The sequence below is a fragment of the Jaculus jaculus genome, chromosome 1 (assembly GCF_020740685.1).
Source record: "Jaculus jaculus isolate mJacJac1 chromosome 1, mJacJac1.mat.Y.cur, whole genome shotgun sequence".
Lineage (NCBI taxonomy): Eukaryota > Metazoa > Chordata > Mammalia > Rodentia > Dipodidae > Jaculus > Jaculus jaculus.
Genome location: NC_059102.1, coordinates 293,334,203 through 293,360,381, shown reverse-complemented (window position 1 = coordinate 293,360,381; position 26,179 = coordinate 293,334,203). Strand labels below are relative to the sequence as shown.

The window sequence follows — 26,179 nt, the reverse complement described above, 5'->3', positions numbered from 1 at the left end:
CCCCCATTGTTTTCTTGGGTATCCTTTCTCTGGGAGCCTGACATTCCTCTCGTGTCTAAGGCAATGAAGGGGCAGCGAAGCGCGGGGAAGCGGTACAAAAGACATCCAAGGGGCTCTCAGTGCACGAAGATCAATTCAGCGTGCATGAAACACACAGTAGGCTAAAGATGAGGAGCAAAAACTGCTTTCCTGAAGGGAAGGATATTGGTTGACCTAGGAGGGTCCACAAAGAACTGAACGACTGAAATACTGAACGATCTTTCTAGACACCCCCCCCCAACCGTCTTCCAGCAGGCGTGGCCTCCAACCATCAGCTCTTCCAATACAGAGGGTGGGGAGACGGCGCGGGGCGCCCACATCTTCCTTCCCAGCACTGCTGCCGCGGAGTGGCCAATGTTCCATTCATCTTGCAGGCGCCGCAGCTCCCAGGTAGGGAGGCGACAGTTTCGTGGCTGCCCCCTCCCCGCCGCTCTCCCGCCTTAGCTGCGCCCCATCCAGCCAGCCAGGCTTGGGAGGGGCAGGGCGAGGCCGCTCAGCCTTCCTTGGTCCGTTTCCAGACCGCACAGCCCCCTTTCAGAGCTGCCCCCTTCCTCTCTGCCTCTCGTACATCCTCCTGGGCTCCCCCGCTTACCCACCGAGTGACAGGCCCAGGAGGGCCAGACAGGACCCCGCCGTACTGTCGGGGGTCTCCCCTCCCGCTGGCCCGCCAACAACACGGACGTGCACGAACACACACACACACACACACACACACACACACACACACACACACAGCCCTCCGTGCAGCACACGCGCGCACGCACACACACACACACACACACACACCCAGCTCGCCCTCCCTGCATGCAGCACGCGCGCACACACGCCCTCTCCGCAGCCTGGACCGCCCGACCCACCCAAGCCCCCGGGTCCCCGGTGCGCCGCGCCCGGGCGTCCTCCTCCGCAGGCCCCTCCTCCGGGGTGGGGACCGGGACGCGCGCGGGAGCCGAGCGCCGGCAGGGAGGGGACTGGCGGTGGGGGAGTGTCTGGCTGCCCCCGCCCCTCGAGTGAGTGACTGGGCGCGGAGGTCCCCTCCCTCCCGCTCCCGCCCTCCCTCGCTCGCTGCCTTCTCCCTCGCTCGCTCGCTCGCTCCCTGCCCACTCCCGGGGGGCCGCTCCGCGCCGCGCCGCGCCGCGGCCGCCGCTTCTTTCACACTTTAGTTGGCGAGCCGCGCGCCGCGCTCCGCGCCCGGGGACTGGAGAGCTGGCCGCGCGCCGCCGCCGCCGCCGCCTCCCGCACGCACGCACGCACGCGGGCCGGGCTCGGGGCTTTCTGCTTGTACTCCGAGCCGCGGGGAGGACCGGGAGCCCCGGACACAGCGTGGGGAGGAGGAGGAAGAAGAGGAGGGAGCAAGAGAAGAGCCGGCAGGCGAGGGGTGGGGGGCAGGAGGCTGGCCACCTTCAGCCCCCCCCCGCCGCGAGCGCCCAAGGTAAGCTGGGGAGATGCCACCAGCCCAGAGCCCCCCCCCACTCTCTCTTCCCCCCACCCCCGGCCCGGCTGGGCGCCCCGGGCATCCCGGGTGGGCAGGGAGAAAGGCCTGCGGGTGTCGCCGCGCGGAAGGGATGCGTTCCAGCCGTGGCGCTGGCGGCGCTGTGCCCGGGCTGCTGCTGCTGCTGCGGGGCCGCTGCAAGGGTCGGCAGCCGGGGTGGGGGAGCTGCGGGGTGGGGAGGCTGGGGTGGATGCGGTTGGGGCTGCTGACGACTTTCGTCACATCGAGGCCTGGGTGGCTGGTGTGAGACACCCCTCCCTTCTTCCCTCCCGCACCCCGCGCCTCGCTCAGCCTTCCTGCTGGAGCCACTCCACTTTGCCAGCCAGACCTGGAAAGAAGAAAAAAAAATTTTTTTTTTTTTTTTTTTTTTTTGCTCAAGTCTTCAAGTCCCTTCTCTCGCTGCCACCGATGGATGTGTTTACGTGGGTGGTGCGATTTCCCCGGGATTTCTGAAGTTCTGACCTTTTCGGGGTGGCTTGTTGGTGTGCATCTGCGTGCCTTCCTGGGTGGATTTGTTATTCGTGCCCGCGCGAGGCAGCCCAGGGTGCCTGGTTATTGTGCAGGAGCCCAGCTATTCCCCCTCTGCAGGCAGTTGGAGAAGTGCGGTGGCGGCGGCTGCCTTTGGTCTGCTGGCTAATGTCCTTCTCGATCATCTACCCTGCCCCCTCCCTCCAGAGAGGGACTCGTGTTTACCCCCACTTACTGTTGGTGTGAAAGCAGCCCCTGTGCTGAAGGGCTCTCTCTCTCTCATCACCCATTCATTCCTCTGTCCAAAGCTCTGAATGGCTCAAGCATGTTGGTAAATCTGGGGGTGCCTTTGCTCCTAGAGTTGCGTGCCCAGAGATAAAAATACACACATGGAACAACGCATTATTCTTGCGAGATGGCACGGGTTTAAGAGGGAAGTGGTTGTCTCCAATAGGAAGTTGACAACCTATGGGATGCCTTCCTCACGTGTGGGCTAGGAGAATTGTTTTAAAATAGAGCTGAGGCTTTGCGTGGCTGGAAGACAGCCATAAGTTCAGTTATTGGAGCAACTCTGAGAGTGATACACCCTGATCAACCAGAACCTCTCTGAAGACGTTTAATGACTCAGACACTGGAATGGGCCGTCTCACCATATATTCTACGGAGTACTTTTTCTTTTCTTTCTTTTTTTTTTCTTATGATGTTTAGGGAAATGACATAGACCGATGTAATGAATACCTCCCAATTCAAGGGGACAGCCACACTTTCTGCCTAATGAGAATAACCTTAGAGTTTGGTAGACTTGGGATGTGCCAGGATAAGACGAACATAGGTGGAGTGGGCCTGGACTACTTCAGCTCCTATGAAGGAAGAAGGTAATATTTTCTGAGGAACCTTTTCAGTCCAAAATGCTGAATTTGGTTTTGTTTTGTCTCTCCCCTTATTCATACTTCTGAGACTGGGTTATACAACCACTTGAACATGTTTGTGTTAGCTGTTTGGAAATGCAGTTGATCAGACTTGAGAATTAATCTGGACTTCATCACCTATTTTTGTTTTGCTACTTACAAGGTAGGAAGTGCCAGGGGCATAGAACAACTGAGTGTATTTATAGGTCTTAAAGCTGTGCTGGGACCAGCACTTCATAGATCACAACCTCAGCATTGAAATGAAATCTCCCTTCATGTTTCCTGCTGTGTAAACTGGGTTCAGAGAGTAGTCCTAGAGGCCTTTAGGAAAGCAACAAGACAAGTGCACAGGGCCCTTGAATGGGAGGATGTCGGAGGAAGGTGGGGTTCCTCTGTTAGTTAGCTCTTAGGTCATTTGGGTCATCCCCCAAGCCCCAGGACATTTTTGGTGGTAGAGAGGACCCACATCCTTCACTGGGAAAAGTTCCTCCTGCAAGGACTCTGGTTCCCTGAAGCACTTCATTCTGAGAGAACAGCTGGCTTTGTTTTCTTGGCCACTAGTTGATCTTTGTTTCAGCCCATTTACCTTGAACATTTCCCATGGATTTCTGGGAGCCCATAGATAAGCCATCACCTAAAGTGGTTTTTGACTTCTTGAAGAATCACCAAGTATGAATCAAGAACTAGCTTAGCCACTGCCTGATTTGAGATTGCCACTGGGGAGGAAGATGGTTGGCACTGATGTACCATGTTCAGGTTGCACTGTGCGGGATCTGGGAATGAGCACATGTTCTGTGTTGCTTTTGCCTGGTTTGCTCCAGCCTCCTAATTGGCTGCTTCTACTGGATACTCTTAAAATTTTTGTTATTTATTTATTTTTGCAGGGGGGTTGGGGAGACAGAGAATAGGCATGCCAGAACCTTCAGCCACTGCAAACAAACTCTAGACGCAAAAGCCACCTTGCCAACTGGCTGATGTGGGTCCTGGGGGAGTTGAACCTGGGTCCTTTGGCTTTGCTGGTAAGCACCTAAACAGCTAAGCCATCTCTCCAGCCCTCTGTTGGACACTCTTGATTAGACAAAGAGACACAGACAAACCGAAAGGCTGGGAAAGGCATGTCCCTGTGCCTTCCTGAAGTCAGGAGATATATTCAGAGAGGGTCCCAAGTGTCCTAAGTATTACAGGCTTCCTTTGAACTTACCAGCATGACTTGCAGCCTATGAAGTACCTTTTGCGGCAGGCACACTTAAGCGCAAGGGTCATGAACTCCTCTATCTTTCATTTTCCCTTGGCTGTACCTTGAGGAGAGCCCAAAGCTGAGAATCCCACAAGCATTGTGGAGGGAGACTGTGGAAGGAGAAGCCCAGTTAACAGAAATCGTTCAGACCTCATTGTCATGGAGCACAATACTTTGTTGTGCTCTAGCTTTTTGGACAGGGAGAAAGGAGGGGGTCGGGGGGAGAGGGATGGCATTGCTTTGTGCTTCATGGATATATTTTCCCTCCTGCTGTTTTGCCGACATCTCAGACTGTGGGCACTGCTTGTTTTATGTGGTTTAAACTGTCTAATTATGGACCTCCCCCTGAGTGGGATGAAATCCAAACTCATCAGAGAGTTGTGAGGTTGAGGCTGTGCACGTGGATGGACTGGGGTGCTCCAGCAAGCCCCCTAAGCAGCCCCAGTGCTGATTAGCAAGCAAAGGGGAAGGTGGTAGGCAGGTCTGGTCTTATAATTGCAAGTTTATGTGAAAGAGTTGACTTGCCTTCCACTTTTCAGAAACATATTGGCCATGTAAAACAACTTACATCCAGCAAATACGAATTCACTCAGACATTGACGGGATTACTTAGCTTCATGAAAATGTACATCTCTTTAAAAATGCCATTTTAGAAATGTTTATTATGAAGCAGTGGAGGGTTCTGGGAGATGGTGCAAGTCCATAATTAGATGTTTTGCTGACCTTTCTCTCTTCAACTTAACTGATAGTTTTGTTATTAATGTGTTTTTAGCAAGTGCATTTTTGGCCATTCTTGACCCTTCACACTATTGTGTGGGAGAGTAAATTGTCTTTAAATAGGTTCTTGATAAAGTATAAAAAGCAGATCACAGTAGACAGTATAAGACATTGCTTTGAAAACTGCAACCAACAAACAAAAAGCCCAAACCAGGGAGAGGGCTTGCATGCAGGAGGAGTTGCAACAGTGAAACTGTATTTTAAAAACTGGGGACAGTTGTGAGTTTTAGAGACCATCAGTCATGAGCTTATCTGAAGTGGCATGTAAATTATACATGTACGTAGTCCTAAAGTAGGCAATTATTTAGCTTGAGTATCTCAGCCCTGAAGTTTGATTTTTACGAGTTACAGTTGCAACAAGAAACAACATGACATGCTGTGGTTATGCAATTATGACAAGAGTGCGTGGACCCAAGCAGTGCTAAGATAAACATGGAAATGAACTTGAAACAGTCTCTGCAGTCACTAGGTATTAAGAGATCCCTTACGTTCCCATTAAGTATGTTGCTGGAGAGTGTATCTCCTAGGTTGTAGTTTGTTCTGTGCCTGTCCTTGTGAAAGGCGGTGCGGCTTTCCCAGTCAGAGAAGCTGAATTGGCCATGCTACCAGAAGGCAGGGCTGTCTTGCTTATCTCAGCAGCCTCCATAGTTAGCCTGGCACAATCCCTTGCACTTGGAAATTGCTTAATGAGTGATCAAATTGAAGGAATTAACCTAATTAGTTAAGATCAGTAATGTGTCAGAAACCTTGGAGAAATACATTCGATGTGGACATAAGTTTGAATCTGTGAGATGGTTTATTAAGAATTCTGTGTTCTGCCTTAGCTGGGAAGTTTCTGAAATATACTTGACAGGAAAATAAAGCCAGCAAACAGGATGCTCTGTCAGGTAATTGCAGTTCCTGGCGAGGGGCATCTTAATTTGGAATCCACATAATTTCCATATTTGACAAATCCATCTTTTCTTCTGTGATCTTCATCTTATTTGTCCGAGTGGCACATGCATAACAATACCCTCTATTGTTAGTGTGTCCTATGGTTTTCAAAGTCCTTTCATGTCCCTTGTCTCCTTTGACATTCGTCTGCTGCTATAGCAATCATGGGTTTCCATGCTAGGATCTGTCCTGGTGGAGGGGTCCTGGGAAAGCTCTGGTATCCCCAAGTCTTGATTTATTAGATTTGCATGTGCTATTTTTAGCAACTCTCGGCTGCCTGTGGCCATCTCCTTCTATCTTGTGCTGGCATTTCTTACCTCTTGGTACGCTGCCAAATATCTCCTTCAACCTTCCTGTCCTTCCTGAAGCTTTTCCGTCTATAGATGTTCATCTCTAGCCCCTCCAGCTTCCTACCCAGCATTATGCTTTTGCACACAAGAAGTAGAGTTTGTGCGTGTAAATGAGCCATCCCAGGATGTTAACTGCACCTCTGGAGCCACTTTCTCTTGACTCCTCCCCGACCAGCCTGCCCAACTGTAGACTTCTGCTCTGAGCCGGGCTTCTTCCCTTTGCGCTCAGAGCCCTGTGCCTCGTCTTACTTTACACCACCCCCACTTCGTCATCTCTGTTCCTCCCACCCTCTTGTCTCCATCCAACCTTATCTGTTCCAGCACTTACCTGCCTCTGCCTAGGTCACAGGCTCCTGCCATTTTGGCAGATGTGCCAATGGCATTCATGAATGGGCAGTCACATATGTCAGACCCATAGGACAGAGAGAATGACAGCGCCTCCAGGTTCTGAGAGCTTCTCCCTTCTGCTTCCTCTTTCCTGTATTATTGGTTTCCAAAGCTTCCTAAGCCACTTAATAATAACTGACGTTCTTTGCTTCTTTGCTTTGCTTAGCACTCATATCCTCTGCTACACAGTACAGAGAGGAAATATCTTGATGATTATTGTTAGTTTTAAAGATTTAGACAACAAATCTTGGAAAGCATTTTATAACTTTTCTTAATTACACCATTCAAAGGCTTTATTACACACCAGATTCTACTTGCTAATCACAAAAGTACAATAGTTCATTTAGTTTCAACTTCATTGCCTTTTCTCCTTAAAGAAATATTACTGTAACTTGAACCAACCTCCTCCCCCGCATTTGTTATGATTTTACTGCTTTCCATGAGAATGTTACAAGCTCACAGGACACACTTACAAAGCATAGGCTCTTTAGCTGAGACTAAACATGATTGGTTTCCTCTGTAAGTGTGTAGCCTGTGTTGGCCTCATCAGTGAGGTTAGTGGGCGGAAGAAATTGTAGTTGTGAAAACTTAATATAGCTTAGTGGTAGTGATTGCCTCACACATGTGAAGCTCTGTGTTCAATTCTCAGCACCCCAAGAAAACAAGAGCAAAACCAAAAGAAGCTTATCCTATTGGCTCAATACCTATGAATTGGATTGGCTCGTTTAGAAAACTTCCTTTCACAAGTACCTCTAGCACTAATAATGCAAGATCCTGAGGGAGCCCTTTAGGACCTTTGGAAGAATGTGCTTACAGCAGAGCAGGGAGAAGATGGGTTTTGAGTAACAATTCCCTGTGTGAAAGATGTCTTCTATTTGATTGTGACAGATACTGCGTCGCTCGAGTTCATTGTTGAACCATATGTTAGGAAATGCTCTACTTTTCTTGATGACTTAGAGCTTCTCCTGTCAGAGATAGGGAGGGAAAGAGCCCAGGGAAGTGGGTAGTTTTTCCCAGCGTGGTGGCTTTCCCAGAGGCCAGTGCAAAGTGAGGTGACCTGTCAGTAGTAATTGAAGAGTCACCCCGTGCCTCACAGCCACTGCTGGCAGCTCCTCCCTGAGCCCCAGAGCAGACAACACAGTCAGTCTACGTTCGTATGTGTCCAGCACAGTAGAAGCTTTGCATTTATGGAAAGTCCGGCAGGCTCTGGTAGAGTGAGGTGGTTTCAGGCCGGCGTTACAGAGAGCTTTGCAAAATGCCAGGCTGTTTCTTCCTGCCAAAGGCCAAGTTCGCTTCCATCTGAAAGTTCTGCCAAAAGCAATTTTCCTAAGATAATTTTTTAACAGTTCCTTTAATTAAAACGTTATAAAGGAATGCACAGCATGCACCTCACGTACTATTTTGATGAAGGATTCTGCAATCTGGAAACCTCTCTTGAATTGCTTAATATTTGGTGAACATCCCAAAACAAATCCGCTTGCCTCTGTGGCTTCCCTAACCCTGCCTGCCTTGCCGTGGGCAGCTTCCCTCCTGCCATCACATCATTTGTCTCCCTACTTCTCTTGAGAGGCAAGCCCGTTCCGAAGTCTCAGTTCCAACCCTCCCTCCGCCAAGGAGCCTTTCTGTCTGCTTAAGAGTAGTCCCTCCCTGGCCTTCCGTGAACTCCTGCAACACTTATTTTATGTTGATTTTGCTACATGTTTTGATTTTTTAATCAATGACTCTTTTTGGCAGGGTTGAGAATCAAACCCAAAACCTCACACATGATAGGCAGGTCCCATACCATTGAGCTCCATCTCCAGCCCTTCACTGATGTACATTCTTAGTTCCAGCTAAATAGAAGCTTTTTCTGCCCTGCCCACTGACTGAGTGTGAAGAGCTGATTGTGTTGAGTAAGTAGTTATGGGTTGATTGACAGCTAGTCACTGATCAGAAGCTTGGGTTTTGTCTATGAAAACTGTGCTCCCATTTCAAACTCTGCTTAACCAAATGAGGAAGTATAGTCTGGACTGAGGAAGATAATGGGAATTAATTTTTTGTTGTTGTTGTTGGGCAAGGTTAGGCATCTAATCTTTCTTACTTGGTCCAGTCGTTTACTGAGCAAACATTTGCTTTTGTTGATGATGCTTTGTGTCGTCCCGGTGCCTGGCACTGGAGAGATGCTGGAGATACAGAGATAACAAGGCCTGGCCCTGCTTTTGTGCACTTGTCAGACAAGCAGGGGAATTGCATGTGAGCACATGATCTGTGGGGAGCAGACGAAAGTGCTTTGGGAGCTCCGGAGTTTGGAGATAGGCTGACAGGACCCCCTGGGAACAGTCTTGGTTTACTCTCCCTGCCTGACATTGTTAGTAAATGCACCCCATTGCCTTAAGAAAGGTCTCAGGCTGGACAAAAAATTATTTGTTTTCCTCAACATTGAGAAGTCATAGAAACATTTAGAAATTTGGACTGTTAAAAGCTATACAGGAGTCATCTGGACTAAATTATAGATTTCCAAAAATATCCAGAGATTAACTGGTTTAGTAACTGTTTATTTTTCTCTGTACCTTCTAGATACCTTTTTCAAGGATAGGGGCCATTTTTTTTTTCTTTTGATATAGCAATACTATTATAGTGCCCCAAAATTTTAAACAATAATTCCTTTATATCCAGGCAGAAAGCAGGTTCACTTGTTTGTCTCATTTTTTAAATTATTACTTCGTGTCATTCAGAATGTGTGCAATTTCTATCCCTGATCAATGCATCTCTATTTATTATTTTTCTTTACATTCCCCTCCCCCATTTCCTCCCTAAAGTTTATATGTTGAAGAGACAGCAGTCTGTCTTGTAAGGTCTCCTGCATTCTGGGTTGATTGCATTTCTATTTCCTGCAATCAGGTACTTTGTTCTAGGCTGAAATCTTGACCAGATACTTTAGCAGAGGCACATGATGGAAGCGTGGTATACTTCCCATCCCATCCCATCAGGGGTCATACAGGACCTGATTTCTTCCTGGGGAAGTTAAGAGAAAAGACCTTGACCAATGTCTTGTGGGTAATAAGTGTTGGTACTGGGAGTGGAATCTGGTTCTGGCCCCACCATAAAGTTGGTCCTTTCCTAACGGAATTTCCTAGGTCCTTCAGTTCAACACCGGTCACTGTCATCTGCAGTTCAATAAAGGTTGCAGATTGTTTTCTTTCTTTCTTTCTTTTCTTTTTCTTAATTTGTATTTGCTAGCTTGAACTTAACCACAGCAGCCATTTGGTCATCTTAAGGTATATGCTTCTGTAGGATAATTAATGCTTAGTTTTCTTCCTTCTGTTTAAACCAGTGTTCAGAATATGGCTTAATTTTCTAGCATTTTCCATACAAGACCAGTAAAGAATTTTGTTATTTTATTTATTCGTGAGAGAGAAAGAGAAAGAGGCAGACACAGAAAGAGCATAGGTATACCAGGATTTCCTGTCACTGCAAATGAACCCCAGATACATGCGCACCTTGTGCATCTGGTGTTATGTGGGTACTGGGAGATTGAACTCTGGTCCTTAGGCTTTGCAGGCAAACAGCTTAACCTCTGAGCCATCTCTCCAGCCCTATTTTGGTATTTTTGATTGTGTACACATCATTATGAACCCATTGGTATTAATGCAACTTGTGTTTACATGCCTTGTGGATATCTGTTTATCTACTTATTTTGTTTTTTTTATTTTTATTTTTCTTTGAGACAGTCTTTCTGGGTAGCCCAGGCTGGCCTCTAGCTATAGTTTTCCTGACTCAGCCTCCAGGTGCTTATTTATTTTGAGGCTCATATTGTTTGGCCAGTGGGGTACCCTTCAAATTGTTGAATTTGTTTTGACAAAACCATCATTCTTTGGTGGCTTCAGTACTTTCTGCCATAACAAGAAATCTGAGACTTGCCTTGTGTTACTTAACGCTTATGTCTCTTACAATAAGCTGATTTAAGCCATTTTTATTAGGTTTTTGGATAATTTGTTTGTTTTCCTATGAATCATTTCTTTGTGTTTTTTGTGCATTTTTTTCAGTCTTTATGTTTTGTACTAGGGATATTGTCCTGAATGTTTATGAACTTTTTTCAGTTTATTATTTTTCCCTTTATTCTGATTGAAGTGCCTATAATGTAAATTATTTCCTTTGTCTTTTTTTAATTGCCTCTTGGAATTGTTATGATTTATAAGAAAAATCCTTACTTCAAGGTTTTAGAGCACTAGTATTATATAAACCATGTGTTATTGTTAGCAGCTACAACAGGTGAAACTAATGTTAATAATACTCTTTATTTAACCAAATGTTTCCAAATTTTATTTCAAAAATTAGTTAGCATTTAAAAGTTATTGAGATTTAAATTTGTATTAGTATACATTAATTATACAAAATAATACTTCATTATGTTTTTAGAAATGGCTGTAATGTACTTTCATCATACTCATGCCATCTCTCATACTCAATTTTGAAGAATTTGTGTGTTTTAACTTTCAATTTGGTCATTAAACTTCTATTGTAAATACTTGACTTATATTTAGATTTCACAGGATTGTGGTTGTGCTAATTGGTTAATAAGGTGCCTGCCTGCAAAGCCTAATGACCTGTGTTCGATTCCCCAGTACCAACATAAATTCAGATGCATAGAGTGGTTCGTGGAGTTCATTTGCAGTAGCTGGAGGCCCTGGCATGCCCATTCTCTTTGTATCTTTCTCTCTTCTCTTTCTCTCTGCATATAAGTAAATAAAATATTTTTTAAAAAAACGAAAGTAACTTCCCAAAAGCAAGTTGCTACAAGTCTACCTGAACATTTTGCAAAGCTAAACTGAGTTTTCATTTTTGAACTGCATTTTCAGTTAGATAAAAGTAAATAAAATGACATTCAGTTCCTCACTCACACTAGCCACATTGTAAGGGCTCAGTAGCCACATGTGGACGGTGGCTGCCATTTTGGAGAGCTTAGACATAGGGTTGTCACTTTTATTTTCTTTCAGTATTTGTGTGATTTTCTCATTAACATTTCAGTGTGAATTTGTCTTGGTTGGTATGGGGACTGCATCCAATTTCCTCCTTTTTCTACATGGTTATCTGGGCATTGTAAACTTCTGCTTAAAAAGTCCATTTTTTTTTGCCCATTGATTTTAGATATGCCCCAATTATAGAATTAATTTCCCTAAGTAATCTGCTGCATTTCTGTACTTTCTATTCAGGTCTGTCCCTTCATGGTCCGATACCCTACTGTTTTACTCATAGTGACTGCATATTTTAATATTAAAACCATTTGTGATGTGATACCATCTCATGCTTGGCAAATCTGTCAATATCTATTGTTGGGCAAGGACCAGAAGCAGGACCATGCATACATTGCTGATGACTTTCAAATTGGTACAGTGAGTTTTGGAGTGAAGTTGGGAGTACCTAAGTCCCTTAACCATCAGGGTAGTGGAGCGCTGTCCAGATAGAGCCAACAAGGCTAGTCGGGAGCAGGAACTTCAGTTTGCCGTTCTACTGTGACCATTTTTTTTTATATACATCAAGCTAGCTTCCAGTTGAGAAACTCTTAACCCGTGTGAGCCTGCGCAGAGCAGCACCATTCACAGTAGAAGCCTATGGAGGTGGCCCACGTGCCTGGGACAGCACACTGAACAGAAAGTGCGCATTCCTACAAATGGGAGTGAGAACAGCCCCCAAGTGAGTGGTCACCCTGTGCTGCCCTTCTGTCTTGCCTTCCCACTGGACATTGTGTGTTTGAAATCACAGTGCTGAGAGGAAGCCTGAGCCAGAACAGTGATGTCGAGTTCAAGAATTAAAGTGCGGAGAGATGCGGGTACTTCAGGGTGATGGCGGGTGGCTCTTGGAAAGGAACACAGATGAGACGTCAAAGGTCCGTGCTGTGGTGGTCTGTAGGTCCGCACACAGATGCTGATTTTTATTTTTATTCATTTATTTTAGGTAGGGGCTTATCCTTGCTCAGGCTGACCTGGAATTCACTATGTAGGCTCAGGGTGGCCCTCCAACTCATGTTTCCTGTTTTGCTTAAAGCCTGCTATGTATTGTGTGGTTATTTCATTATAAAAGAACCAGACAACAGGAGCTAAAAATCCAGACTCAGAGAGGCTAAGCCAAACTCAGGTTTATTTAAGCTTGAGAAAAATTCCTCCTTTTTGTTTCTTACTTAGTGGCAATAACTTTCTAACTGGTTGAAAGAGAAAAAAAAAATCACTTTAGGTGTTAGTCAAGTAACAGGAAATATGAGTTACATACATGCATTATATACATATATGTAGCATATACATCCAAGTTCCATCACCAGGTACAGCTGTAGGTAGAGTTTTGAGAACTTTCACACTAAGTTGAAAGAAAAAAAAATTGAGTCAGAGTCTTATGTAACTCATTTGGCCTCAGACATGCCATTTCTAATCCTGCTTCCACTTCCTGGGTGCTGCCGAGATCATAGGCTGTCGGGTTTGTGCCACCATGTCTGGCAAGTGCAGATCTTTGAAGTGAACGTTTATTGAGCACACATTATATTCCAGATGCTGCATGTAACCTGGAAAACATCCCCGTGAAGAAATGGCTATGGTTTCCTTTGACAGATTAACTGATACTCAGAGAGGGTAAGCAACTTGTGAAAAGTCACACAGGAAATACATTATGGAATTTTAAAGCACATCTGTCTGGCCCCAAAGCCCTGTTCACAACTTCTGTTCTAGAACAACAGAGCTTCTGCTCTGTTTCTCTTTGCTAAGAATCAGCAATTTTCCCTTTACTCGTGGAGGTCCAGAAAGGTCACATTTCTACTTCTTAACATTTCATAGAGGAAAATCCCTGTGTCTCTCAGAGAAGTTCTTCATGATACCTGAGTGGATTTTCAGAATCGGTTTTAAGCTTAATTCTTTTCAGATTCACTAAGCAGTTGCTCTCCACCCTCTGACTCATGGATTTGTTGGCCTGAATGAATTTGATTCACCAGACGTTGGGAGACCTTTTCTTTGATTTATATGAAGGCATCCCTAGTGTTATGGCCCCAAGATTCACCTGAACTCCCAAATCTCTCAGGTACTTAGCCCTTCCAGCTCATTTCTCCAACTTGTCAAATTTTAACAGTTTCTGGTTCTTTGTTTGTTTGGGAAACTACATGCCCCAAATTATAATCGCAAATTAAACTTATTTCCTGATCTTTAAAACATGTTTATTTATTTATTTATTTGACTCAGAAGAGTCAGAGCCAGAGAAAGATAAAGAGTCAGAGAGAACATGGGGATGCAGGGCCTCCTGCCACTGCAAATGAACTCCAGATGCATGCGCCACTTTGTGCAACTGGCTTTACGTGGATACTGGGGAATCAAACCCAGTCTGTCAGGCTTGCAAGCAAGAGTCTTAACTGCTGAGCCATCTCTCCAGCCCCGGGTCTTTTTTTTTTTTAAATTTTTTTTTTAAATTTATTTATTTGAGAGCGACAGACACAGAGAGAAAGACAGATAGAGGGAGAGAGAGAGAATGGGCGCGCCAGGGCTTCCAGCCTCTGCAAACGAACTCCAGACGCGTGCGCCCCCTTGTGCATCTGGCTAACGTGGGACCTTGGGAACCGAGCCTCGAACCGGGGTCCTTAGGCTTCACAGGCAAGCGCTTAACCACTAAGCCATCTCTCCAGCCCGGCCCCGGGTCTTTTATCTGTATCATTATTTAGCAGATTTGTGAAACCCAAACTCAGTACTTATACTTCTAATTATGCTTTGAGGTTTATCTTCTGAAGTCTGCAGCCTCACTCCCTCTTCTTTCTACCAGTATTTCCATCCAAAACTGTGCCGATGAATGGATGGGATGGAACGGTGGGAAGGAGCATGGAAAAGAGCATTTGGTTGGCAGGGAACCTGGTTTACTTAGAAATTGTGGCTGTCAAAAGTTATGTAGAAATCACATCAGAACCGCATGGAGCTTCTGCCCTTTCCACGTTTCTTACTTGCATTGTGTCTGTGGGGTGTGTGTGTGAGAGAGAGTGTGTGTGTTCATTTGTGTGTGGGTGCTTCTGTCAGTATCTGCATAGGCCAGAGGTTGACTTTTAGTGTGTTCCACAGTCACTCTCCACCTGATTTTGTTTGAGATAAAGTCTTTTACTGAACTCAGTGCTAGGACCACAGGCATTAGCTACCACACCGAGCTTTTTACGTGGGTTCTGGGGATCTGAACTCAGGTTCTCATGCTTATGTAGCAAGCCCCTTACTAAGTCATCTCTCCTTGACTTTGGAGCTGGCATAAGTGCCTGTGGCTACTGGGCCTGTGCTGGCATACTTGCTGGTTCAAGGAAGTGAAAGTGGCAACAGAAAAGTCAAGCTTTTCTGTGTGCTGGGGATGTAGGTCAGTGGGCAGAGCACCTGTTGTATACACAGAAGGCACTGAGTTCAGTCCCTCCCGATACCAAAAGATGAAATGTTTTTGTAATCATAAGGTGATTCTAAAAGTGAAGATAACTCCCCCCCAAGTCTTGTCTTTGTGTGCCCCTTGATGCCCCAAGAGGAAAGCTTTCACAATGACTTGGAAGCCATCTTCATACTTTTTTCCCCCCTGTTTTTATTATATTTGAATGCATGCCAAGTTGGCTTTAGGCTCAAATGTCAAAAAAAAAAACCACATATTTTCTTATAGTCTAACTTCTTACATGACAGTTTTACGATGCTCAGTATGAAGATAACATCTCTTACATACGCTTGGATTTTTCACTTAAAAAATCATCTTTTCTCAGATGAACCAAGTAAAAGGAAAACCACCTTTTTACTTATATTCCTGTGATGAGCAAAGAATCACAGTGAATATATGTTGAAAAGAAGGGCATGAGAGATCCATCTTGGTTTTCTCCTACTTGGTCAGATTGTGATTTCTCAGTCTGGGGACCTTTCTTTGGTTCTTAAATTTCATCAGTGGGGAAAAAAAAAACAAGATTAGAGTGAGTACAAGGGAGAAATGTTGTTGAAAGAGAAGGAAAGATACTTTGACATTTATGGCCAAGTATTGCTCTTTGGGAAGTAAGGTTTTAGTTAGGAGAGGTGTGGTGGGTTATCTGTTAGTTGGCAAGGAGAATGGGAGTGGAGGGGCATTGAGTGGGTTGGCACTCCTTGCTTCATAGGGCTCAAGGGTATACTTAAATGTATAGAAGTACATTCAAGATGTTTTGCCTCGATTGCTTGGCCAAAGGGCTTTTTAAAAAGGACTTGCCCCTTATTCTGACTCCCTCACATTGTGCTTTCAGGGGCCAGCTGTATGTCTGAGGCGTAAAGGGACACTAGCAAGTCCTTCATCCAAATTCGCTTGTATTCATCAGAACAGATGGTTTCTTCCTTCTTTCTACATTCCCTTCCTCCATTTCTCTGTGGAGTTGAGTCTTGGATGTGGAACTAACTGTGATTAGAATACTTTGCCTGTCTAAAATGAGTGGGAGAAGATACATATCCTAAATGGTAGTTCCCACAATTGAATGAATATACAACGACATTTGTCTGGTAACAACATGAAAAAAATGGGATGGTCTCTCAGGTAAGATTTCCGTCTAAGCTGAATGAAAGCATCCCCACGAGCCCCATCTTGAGCTCTGCTGCATTCACTGAGTGCGGTGTGTGCATCTGCTAGACAAATGAGTGCGCGCGCGTCCAGAAATCCACAATGTTTTCACTCTGAAGCAAATAAAATCCATCATCTTGGGTTATTTTGGTAGTTTTAAATAAATCTTCTCCCTGTTCCCCTTTGAAGTGTCATGCCTTTTATGGGGATGGGGGAACATTTAAGGAAATGGCAGGCCTTTCATGGCTACTGGGATGCCAGGGAACATTATATTTGATGTAACTATCTTTCTACCTTTTGATCAAGTATAAAGAAAGCTTTTTTTTTTTTTTTTTTTTTTTAAAAAAAAAGGTCCTGTTGTAACAAGAGTTGTGCTACATAGGGAACAGTCCACAGAGGACCCAAGGTCTGGTTCTTGCATTGCCTGGGCATATGGGCTTCATTATATATGGGCTAATGCATAGCAGGAAAAGAAGACAGCTGTAGCCTCTCACTACCAGGGCTTCGAAACCATCAGGTAGGGTACAAAGAGTCTGGTTTCTCATTCCCACATTTTATTATCCTGGTCCCTAACTTTGTTAGCTCAGATCATGAACACAACACTGAGCAGGTGGAGGATTGATAACCCAATAACACCAAGATTAGGCCACTAAAAAGGAGAAAAGTGTCTTCAATAGAAATGGTAGCAATTTAGTATCTCCTTGCAGAGTAGGTAGATGACTCACTGCACTTGGTAAAACATTAAAATTGCTCTATGAAAACTGGAAAGTGTGTGAGTGTTAATATTATTACATCACAGTGGGGAATGGCTTGTTTGTGTTGTCCTTGGTTTATCTGCAAATCAGACATGAAAAGTCTGAAACATTACTTTCCATCAACCAAAAGGACAGCTGAATGAACAGGAAGAGTGCAGTGCCCTTGGAGTTTGAAGGCTTGTGCTTACAAGTGAACCTGGCCTCCAACAAGACTCCTGTACCCCATCTGTGAGACTCTTCCCCTATCTATGGGATCCTTTCCTATCAGTGAAAAATCACTGCTCTGCTTTTTTGTTGTTGTTGTTGTTGCAGTTGTTTTGAGGTAGGGTCTCACTCTAGCCCAGGCTGACCTGGAATTCACTATGGAGTTTCAGGGTGGCCTTGAACTCACGGAGATCCTCCTACATCTGCCTCCTGAGTGCAGGGATTAAAGGTGTGTGCCACCACTTCGGGCTCTGCTGTTTCTTTAAAGATCATTTTTATTTATTGATTTTTTTGATGTGTGTGGGTGTTGTATGCACATGTGTGTACGCATCCCTGCATATGTGTGCAGAGGTCAGAGGTGGGTGAAGGTTGCCAGTTTTGTTTAGACTGAGTGACCTGTGAGCCCCTGCAATCCTCCTGTCTCCGCGCCCCTTCAACCCTTGGGTTACAGGTGTGCCCAGTCATGCCTGGTTTTAAGTGGATGCTGGAGACTGAATGTATATCCTCAGGCTCCCGCAGCAAGTGTTCCTACCCACCGAGCTATCTCTCTAGTTCCTCCACTGGGTTTTTGATTGCTTTGATTTCCTTCATTCCTTGAACCCAGACCAACAAAGGATTGTAATTTGTTATAACCTGCGGCTTTGCTAAATTGAGCTATAACTCAAAATATTAGCCATCAAGGAGAACTTTCCATCTGCGCTGGGTATTGGGAGGAGAAAGGAATCCCTGATAAGACTGGCTAAAATGTGCCTTCCAGATAGCTCCACTGCACTGCCATGCTTCACTTCGGGAATACTTTGACATTTGAAATGGTCAGGTTTCACCATTTTTCTCCTCTATCCTAATCAGATGAAGACTCATGCCTAACACAAACATCCCTTTTCACTCTGACGGTGCTCAATAAGCAATGTTACAACAAAGTCTGTGCCTTACCTGCATGGCTGTTCTCACAGTGACCTGATGGATTCAGATGTCAGTTTGCTTCTATAGGACGCTCCAAGAGTTAACTCAGCCGAGGTGAAATATGGGTAGCTTCTAACACTGGCATCTCCTGTTCAGCACTTTTTTTTTTTTCATTTTTCCTCAGTGACCTAAAAGAGCTCATTTCGGCACATGGTAGTTTGGGGGCGGATTAACTTGTTCCAGTAGGGTAGGGTCTCATTGAGTCTCCTTCCCCCTGGCCTAATGATCATTGCTGAGGACCCAGCTCTCTGTGCCTTCCTTTCTGCAGTGAGTTGATTGTTGTGTTGGGTTTGCCTTGGGTCTCCTTCCTTTTGCAGGCAGCCATCACTTCCCAGTACTGGAGGAAGCCATGGAAATGGCGCACCATTATGGGGTGAGGAATGTGGGCTCCAGGAAGGACAAGGAAAATCTGTAGACAGTGACCTCAGGTGGAATTTAAAGCAGATGCTCTTAGGCATCGTTTTGGAAGGAAGAGATTGGTAATAGATCTTGGTGAATTCAAACAGAAAGAACGAAAAGGAACAAAGCAATCTTTGGCAACGTGGGAGGACTGTCTTGGCCATGGATTGCCAACACCTTATATTCCACACTGATCAGCTCCTTGCTCGAAGCGGGGTCTGGGGGGGGCTTGTCTGCATGCCCTGTTCTGGATTGTGCTCTCTGTCGCCTTGCATAGTGCCTGGCTCACAGAGGGCCTGACAAATACATGCTGAATTGAATTAAATGTTGTGATGACTCCAGGGGCTCCGGGGTTCATTGTTTCATTTCCCATCTCTGTGAGCTACTCGGTAATGTCTTACTGTTCTGAGCTGCGCCGCCAGGAGGCCTGGCTCTTATTTATGCTTTTTCCCTAGCAGCTCGGAAGGCTAGCTACCAGCAAAAGAGAATCAAAACATTTCTATAAATTTGTGTATTGGCGGGGAGAGAAATATAGCAAAGTAGGGATAAAGTATGAAAAACTGGCAAACAATGAGAATAGACATTCCATGTGGCGAAGAAGGTAGACAGGAGGAAATTTATTTATGTTTCAATATGAATGGAAATAATATGTGTGATCTGAAATTTTAAAACAATATGTATAAGCCAGAGGTTTTAGCACAAAAGCCTGGTTTCTATGAGACCATTCCCAATACACATTAAAGAGATAGCAAGTGATGAAAAGCAGATTTATTCAATATGGCCCCATTAGCAAGAGGAACAAATAAAAGGGTTCAGTGACCCCTAAGTCCATCTCTGGGTCCTGACATGAGCTTTAGGTTTAAATAGAGAAAGAATTGGGACAAGGGACACGAGGCCTGAATAATTAATCAGTCCTGCTAGGTATCACTGAGCAGTGTCTCAGCTGTGCTCCTCCATGGTAGTCAGGGAAGTCATTTCTGCTTGAGCGGAACAAGATGGTGCTCAGGAGTCATTAGTTCTGTGCTAAATTGCAGTCTCACCCCCTCACATGGTTAGCTTTATGGGGGACAGGGGATGGGATCTGTCCAGGGAGATTGTGCTGTCCCTGCTATTAAGTGAGGTAACTGGAGGAAAGTTTAAAGACAATGACTAAAGTAAAAGGTAGGGCTGGAGAGATGGCTTAGTGGTTAAGGTGCTTGCCTGTGAAGTCTAAGGACCCAGCTTTGACTCCCCAGAACCCACGAAAGCCAGATGCACGAGGTGACACATGCACATTGGTGGTGCATGTACACAATGTCGTTCACATGTCTGGAGTTCGTTTGAAGTGGCTGAGGCTCTGACACTCCAATTCTCTCTCTCTCAAAAAAAAAAAAATTAAACAAAGTAAAGGTTAACACAAAGCCATAGCCTGAGACATTGGGCCATGCCCTGTGCTCAGTTACCTTGCAGCTCCAAGGAATGAATCAGTGCTTTTTAGCAAAAGTAACTTCTTGTGTCTGTTTCATATATAGTAAACATGCTGCAGTGTTCTTATTTCAGAGTTTAATGTTTATGGTCAGAAAAAAAGTTCTGTTAAAGATCTGTGAAGAATTTGTATGAAAAATATGATATTGAAAGCCATGTTCTGATAATTGACTGATAAGTGACTACGTTTCAAGAAATTGTTATTTATCTTAGGAGGGTTAATCCCAAAATACAGAATGTTTCTTTGATTGATACCTTTGTACTTTCATCTAAACTTCTGAAGGTGTTGAATGATCAGATTTGTGATAGCACAAGACATGTCGTAGATTGGACCTTGGGTTATTAGACAGTGTTAAAACAACATCGAGAGTCTGTTCATTTCCAGGTGGACACATTTCTGTAAATTGATAATGGTTTATAATAGTATAATAGTACTGAACAAAAACTTGTAATCAGGTTTTAGATTTTGTTCTAATATATATTTGTATTTGTCACAATGAAATGTTAATTTACCAATAATAAGTCTTTTCTTTACATCTCCATGTTAACTAGAGTTGCTTCTCTCTAGCAATTATAAAATCCTACATAGGTAATGTAAATGAAATGTTTTCAATTTGGAGGAAGTGCCTCGTTGAGCATATGTGACTTAAGGGAGAGCTTGTGATCGGATGCAAGGATTCCAGGTGCAACGTGGTTTCCGGGTTTCAGCCTTTGCAGCAGGCTCAGTGACCTGCTGGATTCTTGAGGCACTTGGACCAGAGATGTTCCGCCCTTATTTGTGACTGTGAAGCGAGGATGCTGATTTCTCCTTCACAGTAAAGTGTGGCTCTTGAGCAGTTTTCTAAGCTTTGAAATTAGGGTGTGGAGCATTGAGTGCTGATTTACCCTTAATCCATATGATTAATGCGCATTGGTTATGTGCCTTTCTTCAGAGGCCTCTAGCTTCTGTGTGTCCTTTCACAAGCCAGTTTAGTTCCATCCAGTCCACCTAGTTGGCCTCACTGAGGTCTAGGTCCCGATGTCAGGCACCAACCTTATTTGTTGCTCTTTGGTAGCTAATGTTATGACATGGAAACCTAAAATTATATAAGATGGTTGTATATTGAGAAATTACTGGATAGGGCTGTTCATCATCTAATAAAATCTCAGAGAAACTGGGATGGCAGAGCACTGTGGTCTGCCTTCTGTCTTTATGTTGTGGATTCTGTCGGGTGTTTTTTGTATTTCTTTTGTTTTAGTTTAGTTACTTTACTTCCTCAACACACATTTAAATACTAGTACTGTGACACCAAACAAGAGTTTTGTCAGGAAACCATGAAGCCAGGTCTCATTATCATGCACAAAGAAGATTGTATCGTCACATGTCACAATCAGGTCCACAGTGCTGTAGAAATCACCCAACCCAGAGCAGCTTGTGGGAAAAAAAGGAGTTATTTTGGCCTACAGGCTCAAGGGGGAAGCTCCATGATGGCAGGGAAAAGGATGACATGAGCAGAAGGCGGACAACATCCCTTGGCCCACATAAGGTGGATAACAGGAACACGAAAGTGTGCTAAACACTGGCGAGGGGACACTGGCTATAACACCCATAAGGCCCGCCCCCAACAATACACTGCCTCCAGGAGGTGTTAATTCCCAAATCTCCTTCAGCTGTCAAACTTCAGAATGCCTAAGCTTATGGGGACACCAGAATCCAACTACCACATTCTGCCCCTGCCTCCATAAACTGATAATCATCCATGATGTAAAATACAATGCATTTGGTCCAACTTTAAAAGTCCCCATGTATTTTTTTCAATCCCAATGATGTTCAAACATCCCCATAGTCCAAGATCATTTAACTGAGCCACAACAACAACAAAAACCCATAGTGACACAGAATAGATACTCACACCGCAAAAAAATGGCATCCGGCATAGCAAAGAAATATCAACCAATACGAGATTTAAAACATCCAGAGCAAACATCAGACTCTGTAGCTTCAAGACCAACAACTCTAGCCATCTCCAAGTTCAATAATTATAACTAGCAATAAGTCTTTGGAGTTCCAATTCTGCCCCACCAGCTAGGCTACCCAGAGTCCTGGAATACTTCATCCGGGCCCGGCAGCTCTCCTTGGCAGCCATCTTGTGGTCCCAGCATCTCACTGGGTCTCCACTGCAACCCACGGTTCATCCTCACAGCCCCATGGGGTCTCCATACAGGCATCCAGCAAACCTGCTTCACACTGCCCATGGCCATCTCCAAAACACAAGATTGTGTTTCAAACTCCATGACCCTCTCTTCCCTACATTTCTTATACTTCACAATATCAGGTAGGATGCCAGTTTGTTAATCCAGCGGGGAATAAAGCAGACTTTGAAGAAAAGGACACTCCTTGAGCACTCAGGTCCCTTCAAAAGAGTCTACATTCTTTCTGTTGCCCCAGTGAAGGTCAGCTAACCCAATGTGAAAGATTGAAATCTCTCAAACAATTTGCAGGTGAATGGACAGCAATTTAGGCCCAGAGATTTTACTTTTTCTGTGCCATATCCCTCTGCTCACACCAGTTCATTTCTACGCAAAGCAACCCTGCACAACTTCTCAGGACCTGGGCATAACAGTAAGCTTCCCACACAAACTGCTGGCCCAGTCCAGGCAAACCTCTTTCTCACCCTCATAAACCAAACCTTACAGTCCATAGTTCTTACTGCATTCGGGCCTTTCAACTCTGACCAGAATAGTCCATCAAACTGTATTTACAGCACTGCAAGGCATCTCTTAGAACAAGGTTTCAAATACTTCCACATTCTTCTTGAAAATCAGCTCCAAAAGGCCAAAACCTAGGTGTCTAGCAGCAATCCCACTCCTTGGTATCACTTTACTGTTGCAGTCAGGTTCACATTGCTGGTAGAAATCACTCAACCAAGAGCAACTTTTGGAAAAAATACAGAAAGGATTTATTTTGGCTTACAGACTCAAGGGGAATCTCCATGATGGCAGGGAAAGCAATGGCATGAGCAGAGGGTGAACATCACTCCTGGCCAACATAAGGTAGCCAATAGCAACAGGAGAATATACCAAACACTGTCATGGGGAAAATGGCTATAACACCCATAAGCCTGCTCCCAATAATACGCTACCTCCAGGAAGTGTTAATTCCCAAATCTCCATCAACTGGGAACCTAGCATTCAGAACGCTTAAGTTTATGGTGGACACCTGAATCAAACCACCACATCACCCCACTTTTAAGTCATAGGTAAGTTCCCACTGGTGGCCAGCAGGCTGGTGTTGGGTCATCTGTGTAAGGAATGTGTGCTTGAAGGTGTAACTTACTAACTCAGGGTCTGTGCACATGTCTTCATACTTGAGAATGTCCTTATAGGAGATGACCATCTCTTAGGGAGAGCCTAGGTTGGATAAACAATACCCGGGTACTTATTACTTGCTTATTTTTTAAAGAAATCCAGGCAAAAATAGCATAAGGATCAATCATGTGAAAACAAAAGAATGTCAGTAGGCATACATACAGTCTGCAATGTCCTGACATCACAGGCAGACTTCGTGGTTGGCCTTGAGCTTCCCTGCAGCTATATGATAAGAAGAATCACGATCGGTGACGAGATTCAGTTATAAGAATAACAACATCATGGGTCAGGACAAATGTGGCTGTTCCTGCTGCTAATACAGGGAGAAGTTTCTTCCAGAGGGACACAGTATTAACGGCTTAACTTTGCCTGGGAAAATGCTGATGTTTTCCCAAGTTTTCTAAAAATAATTTAGTTGATGAGTACAAGTAAGATATGTTGGTAAGACACTGCATCACACACGTCTGGGGGGAATTAACCCTCAGGATGGAGTCAACCAAAGATCTGAAAAGCAAATGGGAGAACTTTCATCCTGGCTGCTCCTCATGAGGTCTGCTTGGTGGATTTGTTGGTGGGGTGACCCTGCAGATTCTGCTAGGAGCACATTCTGAATTCCTCAATCAAGGAAGTAATCGGGGATCACTGTGCCTGATGTGCAGGTGTGACGAAAATGCATGTGTGAGAAACTCTTTCAATACGAGTATTTGGGGCTGGATATGTAGCTGTGTATTGGAACATTTGCCTAACTTATGCAGTTTAATCCCAATCATGGTGCATTTGCAGTCAGTCCTAGCATTTATTGAAGCTTACGTCTTATGGTAGTAAGAATGACAGGAATAAGGGAATGAGGAGTTGCTTTGGGTTGGCTTTTGGGATGTCCTGTGAAAACATATGTTCAAGTTGGTGATTTCAGGTTCATTCATGTGTTTGAAATCTGTAGAATATTTCTTGTTTTGGTAAGCTTCAGAGCTTGGTCTTTGAGGCAGCTGCGGTCAGACCTGACCAGACCTAATAAGTGTGTTTTTGAAGAGCCCAGGGAGCCGAGGCACCAGGAAGTGGAGACATTGAGTCTGAAGACACAGTTGACAATCATAGAAAATAAGGTGACAGGCACATCAGCTTGACCTTACTCTTAGAAACCTTATAAAGAGGTGTCTCTGCCTTGAACATGTGGCTATTGTGGCAGAAAGGGCATCTTCAGGCCTGATTTTCCACTTCTGTCTTGCCAGGGAAGTAAGGAACAATTTCAGAGCCAGAAATCAGAACAAGGAAAACTTCCCTCCAGTATACTTGCCCCTCTGTATTATAGGTCTTCCTCACTCCTTCCTTCCCTCCTTTGTCCCTCCCTCCACTGGGTCTCCACTGCAAGCCACGGTTCATCCTCATGGCCCCATAGGGTCTCCATGCAGCCATCCAGTAAACCTGCTTCACACTGCCCATGGCCATTTCCAAAACACAAGACCTTGTTGCAAACTCAATGACCCTCTCTTTCCTGCATTTCTTATACTCCACAATACCAGGTAGGGTGCCAGTTTGTTAATCCAGGAGGGAATAAAGCAGACTTTGAAGAACAGGACACTCCTTGAGCACTCAGTCTCTTTCAAAAGAGTCTACATTCTTCCTGTTGCCCCAGTGCAGGTTAGCTGGCCCAATATCAAAGGTTGTAATCTCTTAATTGCAGCTGAATGGGCAGCAGTTCACACCCCCCAAATTTTTTTTCTGTGCCATATCCCCCTGCTCACACCAGTTCATTTCTATGCAAAGCAACCCTGCACAACTTCTCAGGACATGGGCACAAGAGCAAGCTTCCCACACAAACTGCTAGCCCAGTCCAAGCAAAGCTCTTCCTCACCCTCATAAACCAAACCTTACAGTCCACAGTTCTTACTGCATTTAGGTCTTTCATCTCTGACCAGAATAGTTCATTAAACTGTACTTACAGCACTTCAAGGCATCTCTTAGGACAAGATTTCAAATCCTTCCACATTCCTCTTGAAAATCAGCTCCAAACAGCCAAAGCCACACAGTCAAATGTCTAGCAGCAACCCCAGTCCTTGGTACCACTTTACTGCTGTAGTCAGTTTCACATTACTGGTATAAATCACCTGACCAAGAGCAACTTGTGGGGGAAAAAGAGGTTTATTTTGGTTTACATGCTCAAGGGGGAAGCTTCACGATGGCAGGGGAAAACGATGGCATGAGCAGAGGGTGGACATAAACCCCGGCCAACATAAGGTGGACCACAGCAACAGGGGAGTGTACCAAACACTGGCAAGGGGAAACTGGCTATAACACCCATAAGCCCATCCCCAACAGTACACTGCCTCCAGAAGGCATTAATTCCTAAATCTCCATCAGCTGGGAACCTAGCATACAGAACACCTAAGTTTATGGGGGACACCTGAGTCAAACCACCACACATGGGTACTGGGGAATCTAACCTGGGTCCTTTGGCTTTGCTGATAAGCTCCTTAACTGCCAAGCCATCTCTCCAGCCCTCATTTCAACTTTTTAAAAGCCAAGACTGGACCAGAAACTCATAGTTTCTCAGTAAAATTAATTTAATTAGATCCTGGGAAGACCGTCTCTTGATTGCTTGTGAAAGAGAGGCAAACATTGTTCAGCAAGGTTCTCTCTGAGCTGTGGGAACAACCGTGTCTCTGGACAGCAAAGCTTGGTCATGTAACTGTGAGCTAAGTGGAAAAGGCCTCTGGTGAAAAATATGTTAGTAGAAAAGCAAAATGAAAAGCCTAACCAAACTATCAATTTGGCAATAAATGTTCCAACCCCATATCTGATGTTATTTTCTTGCATACAGCTTTATTTAGCATCTAGATGGACAGTTTTTTGGTCATTATTGATCTTTTGTTCAAATCTTGGGCTATAAGCTGTATGATTTATGAACTATAATCGGTGACTCA

The 26,179-nt window shown here is 44.7% G+C and overlaps 1 protein-coding gene across 3 annotated transcripts in view; it reads left to right on the top strand.

Moving 5' to 3' along the window:
* Positions 1 to 411: 411 nt before the first annotated feature.
* The window catches only part of C1H1orf21 (chromosome 1 C1orf21 homolog), a 236,998-nt gene continuing 211,230 nt past the window's right edge, over positions 412 to 26,179 (top strand). The window contains exon 1 of one of the 3 annotated variants that reach the window (XM_045151949.1): positions 412 to 429. The gene's annotated coding sequence lies outside the window, so the exon portion shown is untranslated. Of the gene's footprint in view, positions 430 to 1,288; positions 1,469 to 26,179 lie in introns of those variants that run through there. The other 2 variants (XM_045151956.1, XM_004658714.2) reach the window with 2 other exon arrangements.